This window comes from Bos taurus, chromosome X (assembly GCF_002263795.3).
Source record: "Bos taurus isolate L1 Dominette 01449 registration number 42190680 breed Hereford chromosome X, ARS-UCD2.0, whole genome shotgun sequence".
NCBI classification, from domain to species: domain Eukaryota; kingdom Metazoa; phylum Chordata; class Mammalia; order Artiodactyla; family Bovidae; genus Bos; species Bos taurus.
Genome location: NC_037357.1, coordinates 16,318,488 through 16,343,930, shown reverse-complemented (window position 1 = coordinate 16,343,930; position 25,443 = coordinate 16,318,488). Strand labels below are relative to the sequence as shown.

The 25,443-nt window shown below is 41.8% G+C and overlaps 1 protein-coding gene across 7 annotated transcripts in view; it reads left to right on the top strand.

Annotated features, from left to right (window-relative positions):
• The first annotated feature begins 18,241 nt into the window (after positions 1 to 18,241).
• Positions 18,242 to 25,443, top strand: part of MBNL3 (muscleblind like splicing regulator 3) — a 121,228-nt gene continuing 114,026 nt past the window's right edge. For 5 of the 7 annotated variants that reach the window (XM_059883512.1, XM_059883513.1, XM_059883511.1 and 2 more), the window contains exon 1: positions 19,159 to 19,455. The gene's annotated coding sequence lies outside the window, so the exon portion shown is untranslated. Of the gene's footprint in view, positions 18,556 to 19,158; positions 19,456 to 25,443 lie in introns of those variants that run through there. The other 2 variants (XM_024988182.2, XM_059883509.1) reach the window with 1 other exon arrangement.

Genomic DNA, 25,443 nt, shown 5'->3' with positions numbered 1-25,443 from the left:
GGACTTTAAGGGTCCAGTGACAGAAACATGCTGGAAAATAAATAATGGGATTCAGGAGAAATCACACTCAAAAGCAGTAAGGAGCAGTCACAGCTCTGTGGCACCTTTCTTCTTGCCACTGAAATGTAGCCAACACTTCATGGCAGGGTGTGCAGCGCATTGCACGCAGCACATGGCACAGTGCTTTCCTGAGGGTCACTAGATTTTCATATTCCTTTGAAGAAACCCTGATGCCTCTCCTTCTAATGCTTTGTTTGCAAAGTACAAGCATATAGAAATGAGCCTTGCTGGAGTTCTTAGAAGCTACAAACCCACGGTTGCCAGCTTTGGGTTTTTCTATTATATTATGCAATGACACAATCAAGGTGCTCAGTTCTTGAACCATTATGCAGTAAATGAGCACACAGGTACTCCTTTAAGAATGTCCACTAGTAATTCAAGTTTGTTCTGTGGCATATGTTTCCTTAAAAGAGAAAGAGCCCTTCAGAGGGATGGTACTGGCCAGAGAGGGCTACCACTAATGGATGCTTTGACAAGTGACTTTTACAGCTAAAGTTGGACTACTCTTTTCCTTCTGGCTTTGATCTAAGCCTTAGTCATTCATTACACATTATTATAAACCGTCGATTTAAATTCCACTGCCTTTCCTCACACTATCCTCCTTGGTCTTCCTTTCTAGGCCCATTAAAGGAATTGTTTCTTAGAAACAGTATGAAGAGAAACCAACAGCCCTGCGATATCTCCATATTTCCTTCTTTCCCCACCTCTTACTTACTTCTCTCTCTCAAAATCACCTGCATTATGAAGTCTTCCATTTGTACCTGAGTGTGTGAACCTTTTAAATTTCACATAATACCAAAAACATAAGAAAAAAACTTTAATAAATGTACTACTTAAGCATATGCCATTTTAAACGTTAACTTTTCCTCTGACCTATGTAAAATGTAAAGATCTAAACAGTATCATAATCACCCTCCCACTTAATTGTCACCAAGGCAACCGGAACCTTCAAGCAACTGGCAAAATTTTCCATTGCAGGTAAAATCTGGGGAAGCACTGCCCAGGAAGCCTGCATTCCAAAGCTGGCTGTCTAGGTCTTCCCACACATGGGAAACGTTGAAGTTACTCAGAAATAGATTACATGTGCTAATTGCAGCCATAGATGGTTTTGGAAGAGAAGGGATTCTGTGACTTTCACCTGCTGATTGTGACACATTATTGGTTTGTGTGCATCTGGGGCAAAGGGTTCAGGGTGGTATAAAAAGGGTTGCGTTTACTAAAGAAATATTGTTCCATACACGAATTGTCTTTAAGGTGCTAGAAAGTAGGTTTCTTTTATTCTTTTTTAGAGTAAACAATGACACAGACTAGTGGAGAAGTGCAAATGTCAATTTCTTTCTCTCTTTGCCTTATGAAATAGAAAAGCAAATCTTAGCCCTTAGGATGAAGTGGACAAAGATGGAGGGTACTGGGGGAGGTAGCGAAAGGAATCTGAGAGATTTAACACATTCATCTCTAATTTCCTACATTCTTCTGAATCATTCTCTTCTCTATTCTTGGACCTATACAAAATTTGGTTTTCATCGGTGTAGGGAAGTACTGATTCAGCTTGTCGTGGGGCACTCTCAGAAGATATCTAGTCCAGCCCTTTTCACTATTCTTTTGTTCTTTCCTTCATTTATTTACCAAACATTTTAAAACACTCACTCCATTCAAGGTGAAAGTGATACAAATATAAATAAAGCATAGTCCCTGCTCAGAAAGAGTTCACAGCCTAGTCGGGGGAGGCAGAGATGTAATAACAGAAAAGGAAGGGATTGAGTTGTGTCCAAAGTACAGTGGAGGCACAAAAGGGAGAATGATTACTTTTTGCAAAGGAAGTTTAAATAATGATAATAATCCAAAGAGCAGGTGACACCATTACTGATGAAGAAACGAAGCACAGAGAAGGGAGGTGAGTTGCCTAAAGTCTTGTGGGAGGCAGACTGTGACATCACCTTACCATCGTCACCGATGTCACACTTCAGCACAGTAATAATAAATTTTAGCCTTATTCCTATACATTAGTGAGGATACCGGAACCATTCCCTCAAAGAACAACACAAACAAAATTATATTCTCTTGTGGAACACAGGATGCCAGAAAAAATGATTAGAGGGAAAGATTCAATACTTCCTCTCCTTTTACTTCTTCTTTCTTTTACTTCTCCCCAGCATTATTCTGCTCAGCCAGAGCTACCCAAGACAGCCTAGACTTGGGGCTTCATAAGTCTTTGTCTAAATAAGCTGTCACAAAGGTTCAAGGTGTATTTGTAAGAGTGAAGTCTTAGATTTGATAAAAGATTGTATTTCTAAACATCCATAGCTGAGAGCTTACACCAATGAGTGCACATGTCACCCTCATCTGGGAGTAACAAGGAGTCCACTCTGCTGGGGCAGCATCAGTAGAGAGGAGTTTTACTGCATGAAAGGAATACAGTCTTCCCTTCTCTCACATTAATCTAAACACCTCATTCCCCAACGATGCCACTCTCTGGAAATGTTACTCAAGTTACTTACAATACAGAATTCAAGGGGCTCCTTTATGAAGCCATCATCTGAGGGTTTTGCTTCACAAGGTTTGAACATTAAGAAAAATAACAGCAACAGCCGACACAATCTGGTAATCTGCTTTTATCATTACTTGTTAATAATAAAGACAAAGTTAAGGAATAATTAGCTTACTTCTTTCTGTAGCATATTTGTGAAATACGCCCATATCCCTTTTAGAGATAAGACATGTACATTAGAGGCCTTCCCAGGTGGCTTAGGGGTAAAGAACCCACCTGCCAATGCAGCAGATGTGGGTTTGATCCCTGGGTTGGGAAGATCCTCTGGAGTAGGAAACGGCAACTCACTCCAGTATTCTTGCCTGGAAAATCCCATGGACAGAGGAGCCTGGTGGGCTGCAGTACATAGGGTCACAAAAGAGTCGGACACAACCAAGCAACTAAAACAATAGCAATAATGTATACCAGAGGGAATAAGATGGTGGATGATTTATCTAAAGAATATGGAAAATATAATAAATCGGTAGTGCTAGAGGCAATGACACAGACACTCAGACTATATCTCAGGAGCAAAGATGGCTTGGGGTCCATGTATCATGACATGCTAAAGCTGAATGCTATTTTATTGCTCTATGTTCTCTTACCCAAGACTTCGACTGTCTTATTGGCTAATTTTACTTGTGTGAAAGAGGGAGACCAATGGATCCAGCTGCCAAGACAGACAGTGTGGACATGCGGTGCCAGGTTCATGCCGTAACTGGTGATCACACCTCAGTAGAACCTTGCAACATTTCTTGTAATCCCAGTGGGGCATCCCCTGAGAGGAGACAGCAATTACGTGTAGTGGCTTTCAGATGTAAACAAATGTTCATGGGGGACTGGCTTTTAATCAGTCAAGTCATTTCATTCATGGCTTGGGTCAAACTGGAATGAAGGTTTCTGATCAGGGAAAGAACGTATTCATTTACTGTGTCAGCCAGTGTTTTAAGAACTTAGGTACATTTCTCTTTTCCTTCAGAGATCTGACTGTACAGTATATTTAAGGCTCAGAAAGCACTTTAGAAACAGACTGTATCTTAAAAATAACTCTGTATCCCCTTTTGTACTTATCTCAAGTACACTAGTATGCATTTGACCGTTTTCCATGGCTATTATTTCTTATGACTCAGGGCCATATGCTGGAAAGGGGTAACATAGAATATTATGTTTTTATGGGAACTGTGGTAGTACCATATGGCTTTTGTTTCTCTGTCTCTATCTCTTATTAACTGTTCTTCACAAAATGCTCTAAGATGATAACAACTGAGAAAATCATTTTAAAAAATCCATAGAAAAGACATGTTAAAACTTTATATCAAAACGAGTTAGAAACTATAGTATCATTTCTTCATTCATTGGTTGGAATGAAACCAAAACTGTGCAAATGAATGGGCAGATGTGGAAAATGTGCGCTGTATACACCAAAGGATCCTGAACCATGATAACCTGCAATTCCCTTGTCTCACTGAAAATTTGGTAAGACCACAATTCCTCTGAAGAGCTGTGGGCAGGATGTCAACCCCAAACAAAGAGAGATGCTAGGCACATTGTGGCATAAAAAGAGGTAAGTCAAATCCTTAAGGAGAGTTGTATAAGCTAGTCTGGGAAATGAGATAACATGCAGAGGAAAGAAAAACACGAAATCATTAGGCTAGCAGTCTGTGACTGATTATTAAGCTGTGAATCAAAGTAGGGAATGGTTAGGGGCAAGTTTTCTGGGAGTTTGAAGACTTCAAGGAGTCCTTGCAGAAAAGTAAGATTTGGGTTTGGGTTCCTTGGAGGAGTCAAGAATTGTGCTAAGACTGAAACCTAGACAGTGTATTCAAATGCAGAGACATAACTTTGCCAACAAAGGTCTGTATACTCAAAGCTATGGTTTTTCTGACAGTGATGTATAGATGTAAGAGTTGGACTATAAAGAAGGCTGAGTGCTGAAAAATTGATGTTTTTGAATTGTGGTGTTGGAGAAGACTCTTGAGAGTCCCTTGGACTGCAAGGAGATCAAACCAGTCAATCTTAAAAGAAATTAACTTTACATATTCATTGGAAGAACTGATGCTGAAGCTGAAGCTTCAATACTTTGGGCACCTGATGTGAAGAGCTGACTCATTGGAAAAGACCATGATGCTGGGAAAGATAGAAGGCAGGAGAAGAAGGAGCCGATAGAGGACGAGATGGTTGGATGGCATCACCAACTTGATGGACATGAACTTGAACAAGCTCCAGGAGATGGTGAAGGACAGGGAAGCCTGGTGTGCTGCAGTGGGTCACAAAGAGTCAGACACGACTAAGCAACTGAACAACAGCACTCATTTAACATTCCATAAGTGGTAGACACACTTGTAAGTGCTTTGTAATTCATTTGTCATAATCATTCTATGAAGTAAGCACTATCATTACTCTCATTTTTACTGAAGAGGAAACTGAGGAACAGAGAGATTAAGTTACTTGCCCAAAACCACCCAGCTAATGAGTGGCAGAACCAGGATTCAAATCCAAACAGTCTAGATCCAAGTCAATGCACTTAGCCACTACAGGATGCTACAATTTGCTGAACTTTTCTGAGATCAGTTTTCCCATTTAAAAAATACGGAAAATAATTCCTTTTGGTCCAATTGTGAGGAAAGATTAGACAGGCAGTGAAAGGAAGGCACTCCATAAAAAGCTGCTGCTTTTCTTAATTTCCTCTCTTGGAAACTCAGCCTTTTTCTGGTTCTTAGAAGGAACCCTGACTTGGTATTTTCCAGAATACCTTTCCACTTGGATCTTCTACCCCTGCTTGATTCTTGAGCCCATCACCATATTCCATTTGTTTTTTGAGTGCTCTCTTAGTACATATTATGTCCCCAGCCTCCAGTGCCTCCCTCACTATATGGAGTAAGTAAACCTCCAGAATATAAGCCCTCCTGGTCAGTAGTTACAGAACCATACCCAGCTGTGTTAAGACAGCACATCTCCGAAGTAATTGGAGACTTCTGTCCACTATAGGCACTTCTGTACTCAGCAGGTACTTCATAAATATCTCTGTTGATTGTGGGCTTCGCTCTGTGCTATGTGATGCATAGTATACAAAACAAAGAGAAAAAAGAAAAGGAATACAAAACAGGATAAAGGGAGTAGGGAAGACAATAGGGGCCAAGAAGTTCTTCCTCCAGGGTATTCTTCCTACCCCGCCCCCACCCCTGCCTGCACCATTTAGCCATTCTTCATCTGCTGGGCTGAGGTGCCAGCTTCCAGTGTCTAAATAATCTGATAAAAGTAACCTGTGCTAAAAGTGTTCATCTAGCTAACAGGTTAATGTGTTATTCTTCCTGGGTAATTTGTTCATTTAGAGAAGGGTTTTTTGAGGACATTATGGCATGATGTCAGGAAATTTCACATCTCTTTGCAGCTTGGAGAGGAAGAGAATGCCCCCCTCCAACCTAGGCTTTCAGGATTAGCCTTCGTCTGATTTCTGTGGTCATTTTCAAAATCTCTCTGGTGCCAATGCGACTGTCTGATGTCTTTTAATATGCCCCACCCAAGTGTGATTCAAAGGGAAAAACTCATGGTCCTCTTCTTTTGTATTTGGGATGCATGTGATCAGAGGTAAAGAATCTGCCTGCGGTGTAGGAGACTTGGGTTCAATCACTGGGTTGGGAAGATCTCCTGGAGAAGGAAATAGCAACTCACTCCAGTATTCTTACCTGGAGAATCCCATTAATAGAGGAGCCTGGCGGGCTATAGTCCATGGGGTTGCAAAAAAGGCAGACATGACTTAGCAACTGAACAACAAAAATCTCTCTGGCTGCTAAGTCACTTCAGTCGTGTCCGACTCTGTGCGACCCCATAGACGGCAGCCCACCAGGCTCCCCTGTCCCTGGGATTCTCCAGGCAAGAACACTGGAGTGGGTTGCCATTTCCTTCTCCAATGCATGAAAGTGAAAAGTGAAAGGGAAGTCACTCAGTCGTGTCCGACTCCTAGCGACCCCATGGACTGCAGCCTACCAGGCTCCTCCATCCATGGGATTCTCCAAGCAAGAGTACTGGAGTGGGCTGCCATTGCCTTCTCCGAATCTGGACCCAGGAAGAAAATTCTCCTGATTGCAAGAGGAGCTGAGAAATGGGCTATTTGTCCATGGATGAAATTAGTCAGCACTCTTGATCTGGTAGGCAGAATTCTAAGTGCTTTACCTATGTTATCATTTAATTCTCACCACAAACACCATGACACAGGTGCTATCTTTGTCTCCAGTTTTAAAAATGAATCACAGAGAGAGTAACTTGTTCAAGATCACACTCTTAGTAAGTGAGCACAGGGAACGGGGCTGTAGGATCTATACTTTTAACCATCACAATCAACATCTCAAATTCAAGTTTCCCTTCTTGAATAGCAACAGCAGATGGACCAGACATAGTCACTGGCTCACAGCGATTCACTACTGAGGCACACATTCTCATGCCACGCCTCCCATTTGCAGGCCAGAGACAGATCACTCATCTGGCACTCTGACCTTGCTAGTAAGAGCTAGTAGGAGTTACTCTGGGGCTGATATCACCTTGTTCTTTTCTGTGTTGCACAAGATTGACAAGGAACTGGCTCTCAAGTTCTCCTTTCTCCAGTCCACACCAAAAAGGGAAGGAGTGCTTAAATCCCAGTGGTTACTCTGAAGGTTTGGTAAGGAGTCATTCAAGTGTGACTAATTCTATTTTGTAAAAGTAAAAGGAAGATGTGCCAAATTATGCCTCCTGTATGACTATAGCCAAGAGAGTCTTGTCTTTGTCACAGGCAAGCCCTCCAAATCTGCAATGGCCTCCACCGACTCTCACGAGTGGAGCACTGTGTTCCAGGGCCTGTAGGTGCTTTCAAACCTTCATCATATATAACACTATAATATATGCTAAAAGGAAGGTTCTAGAATTTTCTGAATTTCATTCATGAGGAAATTGAGAGAGATTAAATATTGTCTGAGGTCACTACATTACCAATAGATATTTTTTAGCTTCTTGCTCATTTTCTGTCTTTGTTCATTACCATTCAGTATCATCTCAGGTTCCATGATTAAAGGTACTGGTTCATACTGATATTATATTCATAATATCATGAAAGCAAAAATGTAATGAGATCATAATTATTTTTTCAGAGACCATAATCATTGTACCAACATGTTGCATGGAGGTTAGAGCATGTTTTAACATGAGTAAAAGTTAGATATTTAAAACCTCAAAAATTGGAATAGGAAGGATTTCCTATACATGCGAATGTAAATCTTTCATATTTATGTTTACTGTTTTTTCTGTGGTGACAAATCTAATGAAATTATGATATGGAGTGTTTATTACTTCACATCGTTTAAAGCCTGGCAAAAGTATCTGATTCGGCCTTGGTCAGGCACAGATTGTTAAAAGACAATTCAACTTGGGTGCCTTTTAAAAAAAGAACTCAAATCTAATGAATTTGTCTCTCATTTTTAAAAGTAGTTGCTTTACAATGTTGTGTTAATTTCTACTGTGCAGCGAAATGAATCAGCCATACATATACATACATTGCCTCCCTTTTGGACTTCCTTTCCAGTCAAGTCACCACAGTACATTAAATAGGGTTCCCTGTGATATACCAATGTTCATTCACTTTCAAAATGAACAAAAACAGGAGGACTTGCCTGGTGGTCCAGTGGTTAAGAATCCACCTGCCAATGCCCAGGACATGGGTTTGATCCCTGATTCAGGAGGATTCCATATGCCGCAGTGCAATTAAACCTGTGTGCCACAGCTACTGAAGCCCGCGTGCCCTAGAGCCTGAGCTCTGCAATGAGAGAAGCCATAACAACAAGAAGCCTGAGCTCTGCAACTAGAGAGTAGCCCCTGCTTGCTGCGGCTAGAGAAAGCATGCTCGCAGCAAGGAAGACCCAGCACAGCCAAAAGTAAACTAATTTCAAAAATGAACAAAAACAGTGTTTATGTCAACACTTAAAAAGAATACATTTCTGTCTCATATTTTAACCATTCCAAAAGCAGAGGTACAAGAAAAAAGCTAAGGAGCATAAAAAGCGGGAAAAAATGTGGAGTAAAACAGGAGATGGGCTTCCCAGGTGGCAGTAGTGGTAAAGAATCCATCTACCCATGCGGGAGACTCAAGAGACGTGGGATCGATCCCTGGGTTGGGAAGATACCCTGGAGGAGAAAATGGCACCCCACTCCAGAATTCTTACCTGGAGAATCCCATGGACAGAGGGACCTGATGGGCTACAGTCCATGGGGTCGCAAAGAGTTGGGCATGACTGAGCAACTCACAAACAAAGGGGGTGATAGAAGAGAAAAAGAGAGTTGAAATACAGAGAAATGAAGAAAGAGGCAGAGGGCCAGAGGAATATTCATAAAAAGTAAAAGAACAGACGTTGAGAAATGCAGGGGAAGGCAGAAAGAAAAAGCAGAAGGTGAGAGAAATAGAAGCAGTTTATTTGATATAGAGGTCAAATATTTCTCGAATTTAATAGTGTTTTATTGGACAGGTTGCCAAAATAATAAAAAATTTTTTAAATGTCCACTATTAGGTTTTTTAAAAAAAACCTAACAGATTTAGATATAAATCTGTAGGCTTTCCTGATCATTATCCTTATGAATACTCATGGATGCATTTAAAGTGAAAAATCTAATCTTGCAGTGTAACATTTAATTAATGTTATTTCTTGTACAATTTTCTGCTTTTCTACAATGCTCACATTATTTCATTGTATTAATATATAGTAAATAGCTCAATCATTCCTCTATTGTTGGATATTTAGGTTGTTTCAAGGTTTTTTGATATTCAAAATAAGCTGCTCTTTTTCCCCTTTCTTTTGAATTATTAGTTTAGGATAATTTCCCAGGGTTGGGATTCCTAGTTTGAGGACTATGAACATTTCTATGATTGTTGACCCAGTTAGCAATGCCATCAGCAACTTGAATGAGTCTATTCTTCCAAAGTCTGTAGAGTATTGAGTTTTATATTGTTATTTTGGGCAATTAAATTAAATATCAAATGGTGCGTCCTAGTTAGAACAATATACAATTCTTCTAGAGTGATATTCTTTGACCATTTGTCCCTTGAGGATCTGGTAATTGTCTTGTACAGCCTTAGTACCTCTGTCTACAGTTTAGATGCTAGTTCTATATCTGTGATCTTCCTAGCATGCTCTGGTGCTCAGTAGTGTCCGACTCTTTGTGAGCTCGTGGACTGCAGCCCACCAGGCTCCTCTGTCCATGGGATTCTCCAGGCAAGAATGCTGGAGTGGGGTGCCACTTCCTTTACCAGGAGATCTTCCCAATCCTGGGATCTAACCCTAGTCTCTTATGTCTCCTGCATTGGCAGGTGTATTCTTTACCACTGAGTCACCTGGGAAGCCCCTCTTCCTAGCATTTCCACCATTTAATCCTAGTTTTGAAAATGGTTTTACATTGTTTTTTTATGTTGTACTCTCCAACCAGTTTTTCCTTTACTATGTTTTCTATTACTTCAAGGGCTTCCCTGGTGGCTCAGCCGGTAAAGAATCCACCTGCAATGTGGGAGACCTGGGTATGATCCCTGGGTTGGGAAGATCCCCTGGAGAAGGGGATCTCCAGTATTCCGGCCTGGAGAATTCCATGGACTGTATGGGTCAAAAAGTCCATGGGGTTGAAAAGAGTCGGACATGACTGAGCAACTTCCACTTTCACTATTCAAAACTTTAAAAATTCCTATGAAAGTGAAAGTTTCATCTCTTTGTGACCCCAAATTCTCCAGGCCAGAATACTGGAGGGGGTAGCCTTTCCTTTCTCCAGGGAATCTTCCCAACCCAGGTATCAAACCCAGGTCTCCCACACTGCAGGCTGTTTCTTTACCAGCTGAGCTGCAAGGAAAGCCCAAGAATACTAGAGTCAGTAGCCTATCCCTTCTCCAGGGGATCTTCCTGATCCAGGAATTGAACCAGGGTCTCCTGCATTGCAGGGGGATTCTTTAACAACTGAGCTATCAGGGAAGTCATAAAAAAAATATAAGAAAAATTCCTATAGTTAAGTTAAATACTTAGTCTATTCCTATTTTTTTTAATTTTGTTTTAAAGAAAATTTTAAAAATTAAAGAAAATTTATTTAATTTTTTATTTCATGTGGCAAGAATCACTATATCTGGTAAGAGACAAAGCCTTCTGTTGATTCCTCTCCATACTCATGACCAGTTACCCCAGGTGAATTTACTTAATAATAGGTATTTCCCCATTGTTTTGTTATGCTTTATTCATCACATATTCTATTCTTACATTTATTAGAGCCTTTTTTGAGGTCTCACTTTTGTGTTTACTGATCAATATTTCTGATTTTCATCTGAATTCTGCCATTTCAACTAGTGTTAATTTATAACACATTCTAATATTTCATAATTCTTTTAGACTTTTGTTTCCCTAGGATGGTGATGCACAATTAATACTACAAATGAATGTGGTATCTTTTTTGGAATGAGAGAGAGCTTCATTTGAATAGTCTGCCTCTATAAATCAATTTGTGAAGTATTAGCTTTACACTATTGTTTCTTACCAAAAGGACTATTAGCTCAGTCGGTAAAGAATCTGCCTGCAGTGCAGGAGATCCGGGTTCAATCCCTGGGTCTGGATGATACCCTGGCAAAGGAAATGGCAACCCACTCCAATATCCTTGCCAGAAAATCTCATGGATAGAAGAGCCTGGTGGGCTGCAGTCCACGGGGTCACAAAGAGTCGGGCACGACTGGGCGACTAACACTTACTGACTTATTGGTCTTACCATTCAGAAATGTAGCATGACTTTACATTTTTTCATACTTCCTTTATTTCTGCCATTAAGATTTCATATTATTTCTTTTTCTCACACTCTTGAATATATTGACTTATTTCCAAATACCTTAGTTTTTTTCTTTTTTTTTGCTTTATTGGAAATGTATTACTTTTCTGACTTAGTGATAGGTATTTTGATGTGTTGAACTCTGTAGTTTTGTCTAATCGCTTGAAGTCAATTCTGTGGCTTTTCCAGGTATCTACTAATGTTATCTAAAAATTATCTATCTTTAATTTCTTCCTTTCCAATAATTCTAATTTATTTTCATACCTTATTACCCAAACAAGAATTTCCAGAAACACCAAACTTATACATGAATAAAAGCTCTCTTGTTTAGGTCCAGTTTCTAGGAAATGACTTTGTTTTTCTAACAGGCAGAAGACTAATTCTTTGTTTTTTAAATACACATCCTTTATTATATTAAAGAGGTAGCTCACTATTCCTATATTTGAAAGATGTTAACTATAAGAAGGAGTTAGATTTTACCAAATGCCTTTTTGGCATTTACTGAGATGATCACACATTTGCCAATAATATTGATATTTTTTACTAACATCTTTACATTTCTTGGATAAACAATATGTGACCAAGGCTTAAAATTATTTTAGTACATTTCTATATTTTGCTGGCATCATTTTGATAATGCCCACATCAGTGAGAGGCAGTATGGCATAGCAAGTGTCTGAATTCAAATCTAACTGGACCCCACAATTGCTTAATTCAGTACTGGGTTGTAATTAAAAGCATGGGCCCTATCGGCTGAGACAACTAACTTTAGATCCTGGTTCTGCCACCTAATAGCTTTGCTAGTTTCTTACTTTGGATAGCCTCACTTTCCTGTTCTTAACATGGGGACATGATAATATTTACCTTATAGAGATTGCTGTGAGGATCAAGTGAGCTAACTTGTGAAAAACGCTTAGCACAGTGCCTGGCATGGAGTATTTCCATATTAGATGGCTGCTATTATAAAGATCAGGCTTGCCTGGTAGCTCAGAAGGTAAAGAATCTGCAATGCAGGAGGCCTGAGTTTGATCCCTGTGTTCGGGAAGATCCCCTGGAGAAGAGAATGGCAACCCAGGCCAGTATTCTTGCCTGGAGAATTCCATGGACAGAGGAACCTGGCAGGCTATAGTCCATGGGGTTGCAAAGAGTCAGACATGACTGAGCGACTAACACTTTCACTTTCATTTTAAAGATCATATTCCTAAGTGATAATAAGCCATGTTTTTCATATCACTTTATCTTTTGAATCTATTCTTACATTTGTGCATCATTTTTATCTGTATCATTCTTACTATATTTCCCTCTGAAGATAATTTTAAGAAATATACTGTACATTTCAAAACTCATGGATAATTTGTATAATGTATCAAAGGATAGATTATATAATGTATTCAAAGGATCCTTCAAAGGCTTGGGGAAGAAATTGCCTTATAAATCCATTTGGCCTGGGTTTGTTTCAAAGAGAGTGATTCATTAATTTCCTGTTTTCTTCTCTGTTTATGAGAATATATTCAGGTAATTCTGAAAATTTTGTCAAAGTGAAAAAAAAACTGAATTTCAGAAATTTTCTTTCCAACCTGAGAACTGTTGATCTACTTGTCTATCTTTGCAATGATTTCAGAATGCAGGCTGGTTAATGGATGGCTTTATCACGCCTTCTGTAAGAAATACGGTCTTCATCACTTTACAAAGGGGTTACCTTGGAAGCTGACATTTATTTGATTGTCTAAACCTTTTTAACAACTAGACTCTGAAGGGTTTTATTTTCCTGTTTATCTAATCAGAACTTTGTGTGAATCTCTCAATTCCCAACTACGAATGGAAAAGACTTTTCAGAAATGGATGAATAATTAGTGTCTGTAGCCCTTCAGTTGAGTTCAGTGGGCTCTTTGCCATCTCATGGACTGCAGCATGCCAGGATTCCCTGTCCATCACCAACTCCCAGAGCCTGCTCAAACTCATGTCCATCGAGTTGGTGATGCCATCTGACTATCTCATCCTCTGACGTCCCCATCTCCTCCTGCCTTCAATCTTTCCCAGCATCAGAGTCTTTTCCAATGAGTCAGTTATTCACATCAAGTGACCAAAGTATTGGAGCATCAGCTTCAGCATCAGTCCTTCAAATGAGTATTCAGGGTTGATTTCCTTTAGGATTGACTGGCTTGATCTCCTTGCAGTCTTAGGGACTCTCAAGTCTTCTCCAACACCACAGTTCAAAAGCATCAATTCTTCGGAGCTCAGCTTTCTTTATTGCCCAATTCTCACACCCATACATGACTACTGGAAAAACCACAGCTTTAACAAGACAGACCTTTGTCAGTAAAGTAATGTCTCTGCTTATGCTGTCTGCTGCTGCTGCTGCTAGGTCGCTTCAGTCGTGTCCGACTCTGTGCGACCCCATAGATGGCAGCCCACCAGGCTCCCCCGTCCCTGGGATTCTCCAGGCAAGAACACTGGAGTGGGTTGCCATTTCCTTCTCCAATGCATGAAAGTGGAAAGTGAAAGTGAAGTCGCTCAGTCGTGTCAGACTCTTAGCGACCCCATGGACTGCAGCCTACCAGGCTCCTCTGTCCATGCTGTCTAGGTTGGTCATAACTTTTCCTCCAAGGAACAAGCGTCTTTTAATTTTATGGCTGCAGTCACCATCTGCAGTGATTTTGGAGCTCAAGAAAATAAAGTCTCTGTTTCCATTGTTTCACCATCTATTTGCCATGAAGTGATGGGACTGGATGCCACGATCTTTGTTTTTTGAATGTTGAGTTTTAAACCAGTTTTTTCACTCTCCTCTTACACTTTCATCAAGCGGCTCTTTAGTTCTTCTTCGCTTTCTGCCATAAGGGTGGTATCATCTGCATATCTGAGGTTATTGATATTTCTCCCAGCAATCTTGACTCCAGCTTGTGCTTCATCCAGCCCAGCGTTTCTCATGATGTACTCTGCATATAAGTTAAATAAGCAGGGTGACAGTATACAGCATTGACGTGCTCCTTTTCCAATTTGGAACCAGTCTGTTGTCCCATGTCCAGTTCTAACTGTTGCATCTCGATGTGCATACAGATTTCTCAGGAGGCAGGTAAGGTGGTCTGGTATTCCCATCTAAGAATTTTCCAGTTTGTTGTGATCCACACAGTCAAATGCTTTGGCATAGTCAATAAAGCAGAAGTAGATGTTTTTCTGGAATTCTCTTACTTTTTCTACAATCCAGTGGATGTTTGCAATTTGATCTCTGGTTCCTCTGCCTTTTCTAACTCCATCTTGAACATCTGGTAGTTCTTGGTTCATTTACTGTTGAAGCCTAGCTTGCAGAATTTTGAGCATTACTTTGCTAGTGTGTGAGATGAGTGCAATTGTGTGGTAGTTTGAAGATTCTTTGGCATTGCTTTTCTTTGGGCTTGGAATGAAAACTGATTTTTTCCAGTCTTGTGGCCACTGTCAAGTTTTCCAAATTGGGTGGCATATTGAGGACAGCACTTTCAAAGCATCATATTTTAGGATTTGAAATAGCTCAGCTGGAATTCTATCACCTCCATTAGCTTTGCTCATAGTGATGCTTCCTAAGGCCCACTTGACTTCGCATTCCAGGATGTCTGGCTCTAGGTGAGTGATTATACCATCGTGATTATATGGGTCATAAAGATCATTTTTGTATAGTTCTTCTGTGTATTCTTGCCACCTCTTCTTAATATCTTCCACTTCTGTTAGGTCCATACTGTTTCTGTCCTTTATTGAGCCCATCTTTGCATGAAATGTTCCCTTGGTATCTCTAATTTTCTTGAAGAGATCTCTATTCTTTCCCATTCTACTGTTTTCCTCTATTTCTTTGCATTGATCACTTAGGAAGGCTTTCTTATCGCTCCTTGCTATTCTTTGGAACTCTACATTCAGAGAGATATATCTCCTTTTCTCCTTTGCCTTTCGCTTCTCTTATTTTCGCAGCTATTTGTAAGGCCTCCTCAGACAACCATTTTGCCTTTTTGCATTTCTCTTTCTTGGGGATGGTTTTGATCACTGCCTCCTGTCCATAGTTCTTCAGGCACTCTGTCTATCAGACAAACAGATTCAAGGGATTAGATCTGATAGACAGAGTGCCTGTAGCCCTTCAGCCACCCTTAAATAGCCAGAGACTTCTGTATGGAGTCACCACAAATAGTGTTGTGGGTTGTAGGCTGCGGAGCTGTCGCTAGAACACAGCAGCAGCAAACAGTACTATTTGCTAATAATAATAGGTAATTATCAAACAAGTTCAAAAGAGGAAGGTGATGTTTCACATTTCTCTGCATAGCATGACCCTGCCTGCATGTCTAGCAGTATCAGCTGACCATCTTTTAAAATGAATAATGAGTTATGTGACTTAGGAAAGGAGTAAAAGCATAATTCTGATAGAATAAATTGAGAATTCAAAAATCCCTCGGAAGCATGGTGCACTGATATATGAGAGAGTTTAACTTTTCACCTATTCAGTATCTTTAAAAAAAAATACAGCAACATTTGTTCAGTGGTGGATTACAATAATCCTTTTGTTACTAAACCATTACATAACTTTTAGAATTCTTTCCTGTATCAGTCAAAGTTAATTAGATTTATTGGAAGAACACGCCACTTGAGAGGCTTCTACATCCTTACCTCCAGTCTTAGCTTTTACATCTGTATGTGAGAATACGGAGAGTATGTTCCCTAAGTGTGTTTAAATGTTTGGTTACCCACCTCTATTTGACTGACGGAGGGAGAGTGAAGATCCATTAGGACTAGTGGTTCTGAGACTAGCCCAAAATGCAAGGGGAAAAGAAGTGTTAAGTATTCAGAAACTATAATGTACATACATTAAGAACTCATCTAGTGGATCAGTGAGTATACAACTTAATTTTTCCTGGGTCGTCCCCTCCAATCATGCCTAAGGAAAAGAAAATAAAAGAAAAGGTTGTCTAGCTCTACCCACTCTACTAAATTGGAAAGTAATTCCAAGGTGAGTCTACCCCCTGAGAGTAAATGGACCCTTTTAAAATGCTGAGGGAAGGGGACAGCAATTTCCTACCGCTTTTGAAAACACTCCCTAATGAACCCGTAGCATGGAAATTTGCCTACCTTCATTTGTCACACCAGCCTGGATACAAGGAGGACAGTTTACCAGGCTCAAATTTGTTTATAAGGTTTTTCTTCCCTTCAGTGTGGAGAAGAGAGAATAATGAAGTCTCATTTGCAACTTTCACCAGTCAGAAATGTCCAGCAAGAGACAGTGTTGAAGCTGTGCTACCCAGAGAACAACCAAGCTGTCCTCTTTGTGACCTGAAATTTATGATAAAACAATTATTTCAGCCATGAAGGAACAATAAAATCAAGCCAGCTTGTGTGGAATTAGGGAAAGCCAGTGTCCCATAGGAGATGTGGTTTGCAATGGTGGGCAGAGGTAAGGGAACTGGTGTTGACCCAAGTCACGTTTAGTATAAAGAGTCCTTTGTTGACTTGCTGTGATAACAGTTCCTCATTTGTTAGATCATTGGGTATAGAGTTATATAATTCAGCCTTGCCCTTCTCTCCAGCCTACTGCGGTAGCCAACACCTCCTACTTTTAGTCTCTGGACTGCAAAAGCCACTTCCTATACATCAGCCAAATTTGACTTTTAGAGTAGGGCAGGTCATTTGGTAAGTTGGAAGGGAGGTGCAGAAAGGTGGCTAGGAATTAGTCTCTTTTTTCCCCCTCTCCTTCTTTTCAAATAACTAGAAACTCCTGCCTTTTGTTTGACTCATGCTTAGGATTCTACTCAGTATTACAAACCTATCAGACATCGCCCCTGCCTGTTGTCCTGATAACTTTCACAATGCTTGTCAAATGCCACAGAGGGTTTTTCTCAATTATTTAAAGGACAGTTTGTGCCAGTGTTCTTCCAACCATTATGATCCTGCTCCTATTATCTCACATTTAACAGAGATTGATTTCTTGCCTAATATTAGCTGGAGAATTCTATTTGGATCAGTCCGGTAGAATTTTTAAAAATGTAATTAGCCTGAGAATTCACCCCACTCTTCGATTTAACTGCTGCTTGAATACCTCCTGTGACGTTTCTGCACTTTCTGCAGGGCACGTGGAACTCTGTTACTGGGGTGAAGCAGTTCATGGCAGGAGAGCAGCCCATGAATTGCTATGAGCTTGTCACGGAGCATCCTGCATATACGTGTGTTTCAGACTACAATTGTCCTCCTAAGATTAAATAAAAAGCATGCATTGATTACCATTGGGCTCCAGTTAAGGAACAGCTGGTGTTCCTATCACACTTGCATTAAAAAGAAACTTGTAATTTAGCTATCCAGATGTACATTTTTTGAAAAAATCAAAATATATAATTGCATTTGCTTTGTCCACTTGTCATTCAAAAGTATCTGGAACTCTACCTTAGGGCTCCTCCTCCCCTTCAAACTCCGTTAAAGAGGGGAGCTATTCGTACAGACCAACATTTCCCTTTCTGAGATCAGGGTTTTAAAGGGAAATAAAGAATTTATAGAAAAGAGAGGACTCAGGAAGGCAGCTGATGAGTGTTGGTGAGTATATAAATATATATGTATTTTGTCTTCAGTGGGCCGACGTATTTATTGACTAAGGTCATTTTTGGAATTACCTATTTCATCTTATATCCAGAGTGTCTAGAAGCGTCCAGCTTCGAACCGCACTGCATTTCTCATTGGCACTTCAGGTCCTGCAGCTCTACAAACTTTGCTGCCTCCCTCCCCCACCCCCACCTCCACCCCCACCCCCATCCCCTCTGGGGCAGTGTGTAAGTTCTGTTCTCGCTTTTGCAAAACCTGAGCGTTATGATTTGCTGCCCCAGCCCCTTCCCTTAATAATGAAATGGCAAAAAGCCCTTGAAGTGGGGGCTGGGCTGGCGGGCTGGGGGAAGAGGCGCCACACCCCCTGAGAATAAAGCCCGCGCTCCGCTGCACGAGACCCGTGAGCTAAAGAAAGACTCAAAGAATATACACATCGCTACAGGAACACAGTGCCAACACTCGGAGCGAGCGTGATCTGGAGCGCTACTTTTTGGCGCTCTCCGGGAGCAGCGAGGGAGGCGGAGGACCGAGAGTCCCGGGCTGGGCGCGAAGTCGGGGGCTGCACGCCGCTGGATTCCCGCCGCGTCCGGAGCTGCGAGCCGCGCGCGCCGGGCCAGGTGAGGTCGGCGGCGGCGGTGGGGCCGGTGCGGGGCGCGCCGCGCTACCTGGCCGGGCGGGGCAGCGCGCCGCTTCCCAGCCCGCCGGAGTTGGGCGGGAGTTGCCGCTGGGGCGCCGGGAGTCCCCTTGCCGGCGCCGTGCCCTCGGCGCGCCGCGCGTGTGCCGGGCGCGGGGCACCGCGAGGGCCGCCGGGTCGGCGGGCGCTGCCGAGGACCGACCGGCTGGCCGGCCGGCGGGCCGGCGGAGGGCACGCCTTTGGCTGCGGCCGGGCGGGGTTTGGTCCCGGGTTGCCATGGCAGCCGCTCGCCGGGCCCGGAGCCCCGCGCCCGCCCGCCTGCCGCCGGGGAGCCCGGAGCGCGAGGTGTGCTCCAAGTGGACTAAACCAAGCGCTCGGGAGGCGCGGGGAGGGCCGCCCCCGGGCCCCCACTGTCCCCCAGCCCGCCGGCGGGCCCCAGGAAAGGGTCCCGGAGTAGTGGAGAAAAAGAAAATCCTCAGGTCTCTGGACTCGCAAGGAGGCTCGCCCGAGCCCGGGGGGTGGCGGGGAGGGGGGAGGGGGTCGGAGGGATGTCGCCTCCGTCCCGGAGTCCCTGTGTGCGTCTCTCACTTGACATTTTCTACCCCACCGCGGCCGACTCGAAGCCGGGTTGCCCGTCCCAGCCCCGAAGTTCTGTAGGTGGGGCGGGCTTTAATTTGCTTATATCTAATGATTTCAGGAGCCTCGCTTTAAAATGGCGGCATTGGGTAGCCACCCGTGCTAGAGGCTCTCCCCGCATCGGGGCCACCTAGCGCAGCGCGGCTTTTGCTTCTGTCGCTAACAGATGGCATGTGCCACTGTCCCCGCCACCGCCGCCGCTGAGAGCGGGACCCCTTAGCCCCTGGGTTCGCGCTAGCAGCAGAAGGTAAGGCCGGCGAGGAGTTGGGGTTGCCGAGCGTGGCTGCCTTTCTAGGGCGCCGGCGAAATCGAATGCTTTTTAAACTTTTATTTTTCAAAATGGCAAGTAGAAGGAAAAGTAGTCCTACAAGTTTGTTAACGTTAGGGGCTTTAATCTTTCTTCTTTTTCTGCTTCCTTTTTTCTCCTTCCTTTATATATCTGTATGGCATATATAATGCCTATTTTGTCATTGAAAGGAACTTCTTGTATGGCATACCATCCGCAAGTGCTTCTAGCCGCTCACGTTCCCGGGGCGGTGCGGTAACGTGGGCAGTGCCCTGGCTTTCCTGTTGCGCGGTCTGGTCTCTCTTCCCGCTGCAGAACAACACATTTAGGCAGCTTGCTTTTACTATCGGCATCCGAAAGGGAGTGAAGGTAAATTTCAGGAGACTCTTGAAAAGAGAACGTTCATTTTTAGCGTTCACACGATAAGCTTTTATGGTCAGAAAATGAAATTAAATAGACCAGCAACCCAAGTTAACATTCGGGTGATTCAGTTGTGTAGTTTTATCGTTAGTAGACCTACTGTGTGTTTTTCTGTCTGCTGACCCTTAGTTGGTGGAGCTTAATACAACAGTGAGGGTGAATTTATTGTTGCTGTAATTAAGATAGCATGTTTTCCAAAAGTTCTTCTTTTCAGATGTTCCTAAATTGCTGGTGTTTTTGAATTGGGTATGAATCCTCACAGCATAATGCCACAGGTTAATTGACGAGAAAACACCAATTAAAACAAAACTTGCAAGATTTAGTTTGAAATAATTGCTAATTTTTCACTATGTTGACCCCTTGATAAGTCTTTGGGTAGTTACTGGTATAATGGTTGGAAAGTGGACTGTTGAACTAGCTGTACTAATGACCACACGTTAGTGTTTAATACAGTTCACCTGAGGTTTTTCCCCTCCTATGAAAGGCATATTGACCATGGAGCTTACCAGCGCCCTCGGATTTTTCTGGTTATAATCACATTTTTCCATTTTGCCTATGAGAAATCTAGTCCTTAATGTTTAAATACTGTTAAAAGTTGTTTTTGAAATGTTTCTCAATGTGTAATACTTCAGGGAAATGCTTTCATATTTGTTGAAACTTCCCTGAACATAGCCTAAAAGGGCTTCTACCCATAACCCAGGTGATATTCTTCTACTTCTGTCCACTTTTGACTTCTCCCAAAGCAATAGGAGCAACTTGGCTGGCAGATTCTCCTGTTATTAAAATAAGCAAGCTCCCCGAGGAGTGGTGGGGGTGAAGAGATTGTTTTGCACCTGTGCGAAATGCTGCAGTTTTCCTGTCTAGGTGCTGTGGTGTGCCTAGAAAGAACTTCACTGTTTGCAGTGGAATTTACTGTATAATCCATTTTTCAGATTATTGGTGGCAGAAGTGTTCAGGGAAGTTCATCACTTCACATCGAAAAGGAGAGTTCCTCTTGCAGGTAGAGAAATAGATACCTGCATTTGTGCAAGAGAGCAGCGATGACACAAAGGACCTTCTCTAGCTTTTAGTGATTACATCCTTAGACTCCAGCTCATGAAGCTTTGCTTCCTCACATCCTGCCTTGTTGCTGAATGACTTTGGGCAAATGTATCCTTAAAAGAGTGGGGGTGGCATGGGGTGGGGGGCTAAACCTTGGGGACAGAATAGACAAGCTGAACTAGTGTCAGACATTAGAAGACATTTTGTCAGTTACACATTCAGTGGCTTTCTAGACTGATGAGATTGGAGACCTTGTATGAAAATATAAGCAAAGGAGTTTGTCAGAAAAAAAAATATTTTGAGAGAGAATTGATATGGTGCTGGGCTAGAGGTGGTGACTGCATGTTTCACTCTGTTTCTTACCTCTTAGGTACTTCATTTCTCCAATTTCCTTTGCTGCTTTAATGATTCCCCTCAACTGTTCAGCCCACGCGTTTCACAACAGGTGCCTTTTATGGGGGATAACACCTATGATTCTGAGCTGGTATCCGAATTCTCTTTGGTAATCTCCTGCACCTACCTAAGCAATGCTTGGCACAAATTAGGTGCTTAATACATGTTGAGTTAAAAAGAAAAATGAGGAGTTGGTAAACTCACAGAGGAGCAGATTTTGTGCTCAGCTTTTAATTTAAACAGAAGATAGTTTGCTTTTTGTGCCCTGGCTAGAACCTCAACATTTGAAGTCATTTAGAACATTCTTTCCCTTCATTTCCTGCATTGTATTTGCCTCAAATGGGTTCCCTCGCTTCTCACTGCACTGCTAGGCTCCTGTGTAATTCATCATTCTGACCGGTAGGTGTACTATTATCTGCCCAGCTCTGCCATATGAAAAAGTAATCACAGCAGCCTGGGGAAAGAAAGGTCTTGCCTTGGGAGGCTGTACAGTACTGCACGTGCTTGGAACAGTGGCCGTGTCTGGGCTGCTGTGCAGATGCTTACTGTGTAGCTGGAGGTACAGTTTTGTCTCTCCCCAGATGTCTTTATATGTGAGAGGGAAGGGAAGGGAAGAAAAGAGTAAAAACTCCTAATGTGATGAAGATTTTCCTTCTGAAAACTGCACATTTATTCTGCTTATTAATAGCACAGTCCTTTCAGGAAGGTGGCAGAGTTGTTCTGTTTTGAAATAAATCAAACTGTCTGATAGGATTACAAACAGAGATTGGGGCCTAGCAGACAAGAATAAGTTACAGTCCATGTTTGACAAGTAATTTGATCCCGTAATTAAAGTTAGATAATGATCACTGCCATGTTACAGCTCTCAAGTGTCTGAAAGAGCATGCAGGCTACGTACACCTTGACTTTGTCAAGGTGCTCCATATGGTTGAGTTTTCTTATAACAGTGTAGTAGGGTCAACAGATGGATTTTTCTCCCTTTATAAATGTATGTGATGTCAGGAGAGTATAATTCAGAAGTTTTGTTTCTTTTGGGGGGTTTTTCTGTCCCTCGGTCCATGTGACAGAGCTCTCAATTCAAAAATAAAAGGAAACCTGTGCCTCAGATGAAATGACGTGGGCCCTTTCCCTCTAAGAGAATAAACTGGGAGCAAGTACCTTTAATTGCTGACCAACCCAAAACAAACACAAATTATGACCCAAAAGAAAGCAAATAGAGCCATATTAATGTAGGCTTTTAGATCTTATGGAATCTGGTTCTGAAGCATCCTGCTCTTCCTGAATGGTTATATATTGCTTGAAGACAGCCAGATGACAGTGTTGGAAAGACAACTTTGAGAATTAGGATAAATAAGTTATCAATTACATTATCAGGTGTTAATGCTATCCGTTTGACCTACAAGGGGTCAGAAAAGTTTTTTGCCCCAGATCCTTCTAATAAATACACAATATAAAACCATAATTTACTTCTCCTTGGTATTAAGTTCAGCGACTATGGGGAAAAAAAAAAAGAAAAAAATAAAAGAGTGATGGGGAAATAATGCAACTGGAAAGAAGGACCTTATTTTTATTTGCGAAATAAAGGTACGCCTAGGTTGTCTGGGCACATAGAAGCACACGCATGTGCACAGTGTACAAAATAGTCTTCATCTTAGGACAGTTTATACAACCATGCATTGATTTATTCCCAGATGATTATAGAAAAATACCTATTTTTACAGCACTCCTCCAATTCTAAGAATGAAAGAAAAAAACTTCACAATAAACTATAGTAAATGTTTGCATTACACTATGTCTCTCCAAGGCTCTGTATGTTGAACTCCAGTAAGTTAATTAGAATATGTTGATTAGAACTCAAGAGGAAGCAGAAATGAGAAAGCTTGATTTAAGTATGTGTGTGTGTAGGGGTGTATACATGTAAGTGAATATACATGTGAATGTATATAACATGTACAGTATATATAACATGTATGTTATATATTCACATACATGTCACACATACATACATATATATATATTTTTCTCCTTCTATATGTATATGATCCTTTTCAAGGAACTCAAGCATAGTAACCCCAGAACTCTTCATGATAGCCATGAGACCAAAGTGTTAAGGGAAAAAAAGGAGACTGATTAATAGAGATTTAGAAATCAATTAGGCATGCTATTTAAAATATTATGTCTACTCTTAGGGCCTTTTTTTAATCAGCATTACATTGGCTCATGAGTAGAAGGAGTGATTTGTTTTTAACATTAGACAGAGGTCAGTTTTATGACGACACAGTGGATGAACTTGAAGGGCCCAGAAGGAAAGGGCCTCCAGTTGAGAAAGGCAGTCTGGGCAGAATTGCAGGAGATTGGCACTGGACTTCAGACAGGCTGTGTGATCTCCTTAAGGCCGTAGGAGCATCCTAGAGACCGGCAGTTTGCTTCATCTTGTTGTCCAATGTGGATTACTCAAATTAACTTAAAATTGTCCCACCAGTTTTTTTGAATCTTGAGCTCCTTGGCATCGCCTGCAACTGGTGTGGAAATTTGAGACTACTTTCTTAAGGCTTATTCAGGTTTCCTTGAATGTATGCTGCTGCTGCTGCTAAGTCGCTTCAGTCGTGTCCGACTCTGTGTGACCCCATAGATGGTAGCCCACCAGGCTCCTCTGTCCCTGGGATTCTCCAGGCAAGAACACTGGAGTGGGTTGCCATTTCCTCTTCCAATGCATGAAAGTGAAAAGTGAAAGTGAAGTATGAGTAACTCCTTATTAGGCAAGTTCCTGGGTCTCCTTTATATCCCCAGTGCCTGGACATAGTAGCTGGTACTAGTGTTAGTCACTCAATTGTGTCCAGCTCTTTGCAGCCCCACAGACTATAGCTCCCCAGGCTCCTCCGTCCATGGGATTCTCCAGGCAAGGATACTAGAGTGGGTTGCCATTCTCTTCTCTAGGAGATCTTCCCAACCTAGGGATCAAACCCTGGTCTCCTGAGTTGCAGGCAGATTCTTTACCATTTGAGCTATAGGGAGGGCTCTCAGTAAAACTTGGTTAAGTAAATGGGAGAATATTCTTTCTAACTTCTTGTTTTATTTTATGAACAGCCTTTCTGTGATTTCAGGTAGCGTTATCTATTTTTTATTGACAAAAAATTATCAACAACAAACAGGGTATCGTGCTTGACGCCATGGTAGCAGCTCTGCCACAAGTCCAGGGAAAAGCAGGCAATGGCAGCCTTTGGGCTGAGGCCTCAAGGAGTAGCCTGAAAGCCAGCTGCTCTTTTCCCGTCACCTGTATTTGCATTTAGTGTATCCCTAGCACATCCCAGAGAAATCAGTCCGCAACCAGAAGTTGTGTAGAAACAGTCCTTCAAACCGTTTTACCAGGTTAAAAAAAAAAAAAAGGAACAAAATCAGAAATACCGTGACTCAGATGCCTCATGTCATGTATAGTTTAGAAAGTGATGAAGTCAGACAAAACCCCAAAAGGACACTGAGAGCTGTCTCATTTTCACTCAAAACACTGATTGCCCATTTAGAGGGTGAATTTGCATAGGTTTTTATTTACCAAGATACAGGTGTGAATAGCGCCTCTTTTTACTGTATCCAGAAAGCAAAGTCCACCCAGTGGAAGAGACGAGCTGCCATTTCAGATCCACCACAATCATCTTTTGTGCCCAGAGGACCATGAGGCTTTAGGTACAGCTTTTGCAGTCTCTCCTTATATAGCAGCATGAAGAAACCAGACAAGGGGCTGTGTTTTTATTTGGCAGGGGGCAGTTGGCCTGTTAGCAGAAACCAAGAGAGTGGAAGAACCAGAGAGCTTGCATTTCAACTTTTGTTTTTAGTCTTCAGCCTTCACGCTGGAAAACAAAGCAGAAGAAAAGTACCATGTATAATATTAATTTGGACATATGTCCCATAGTATAATTTCTCACTTTTTTTTGCTTTACAAACTGAGAAAATGAGATTTTCACATAATGTTAGGGTGGTTGCTTTATTATGATTGGATCCATGTACTCTGTAGTGGTTTTTCCAAGTTCTATTTAAAATATATAGAAACACACTCAACTAGATGCGTGACACGCTGGCAGAGATCACATTCCTTCTCAG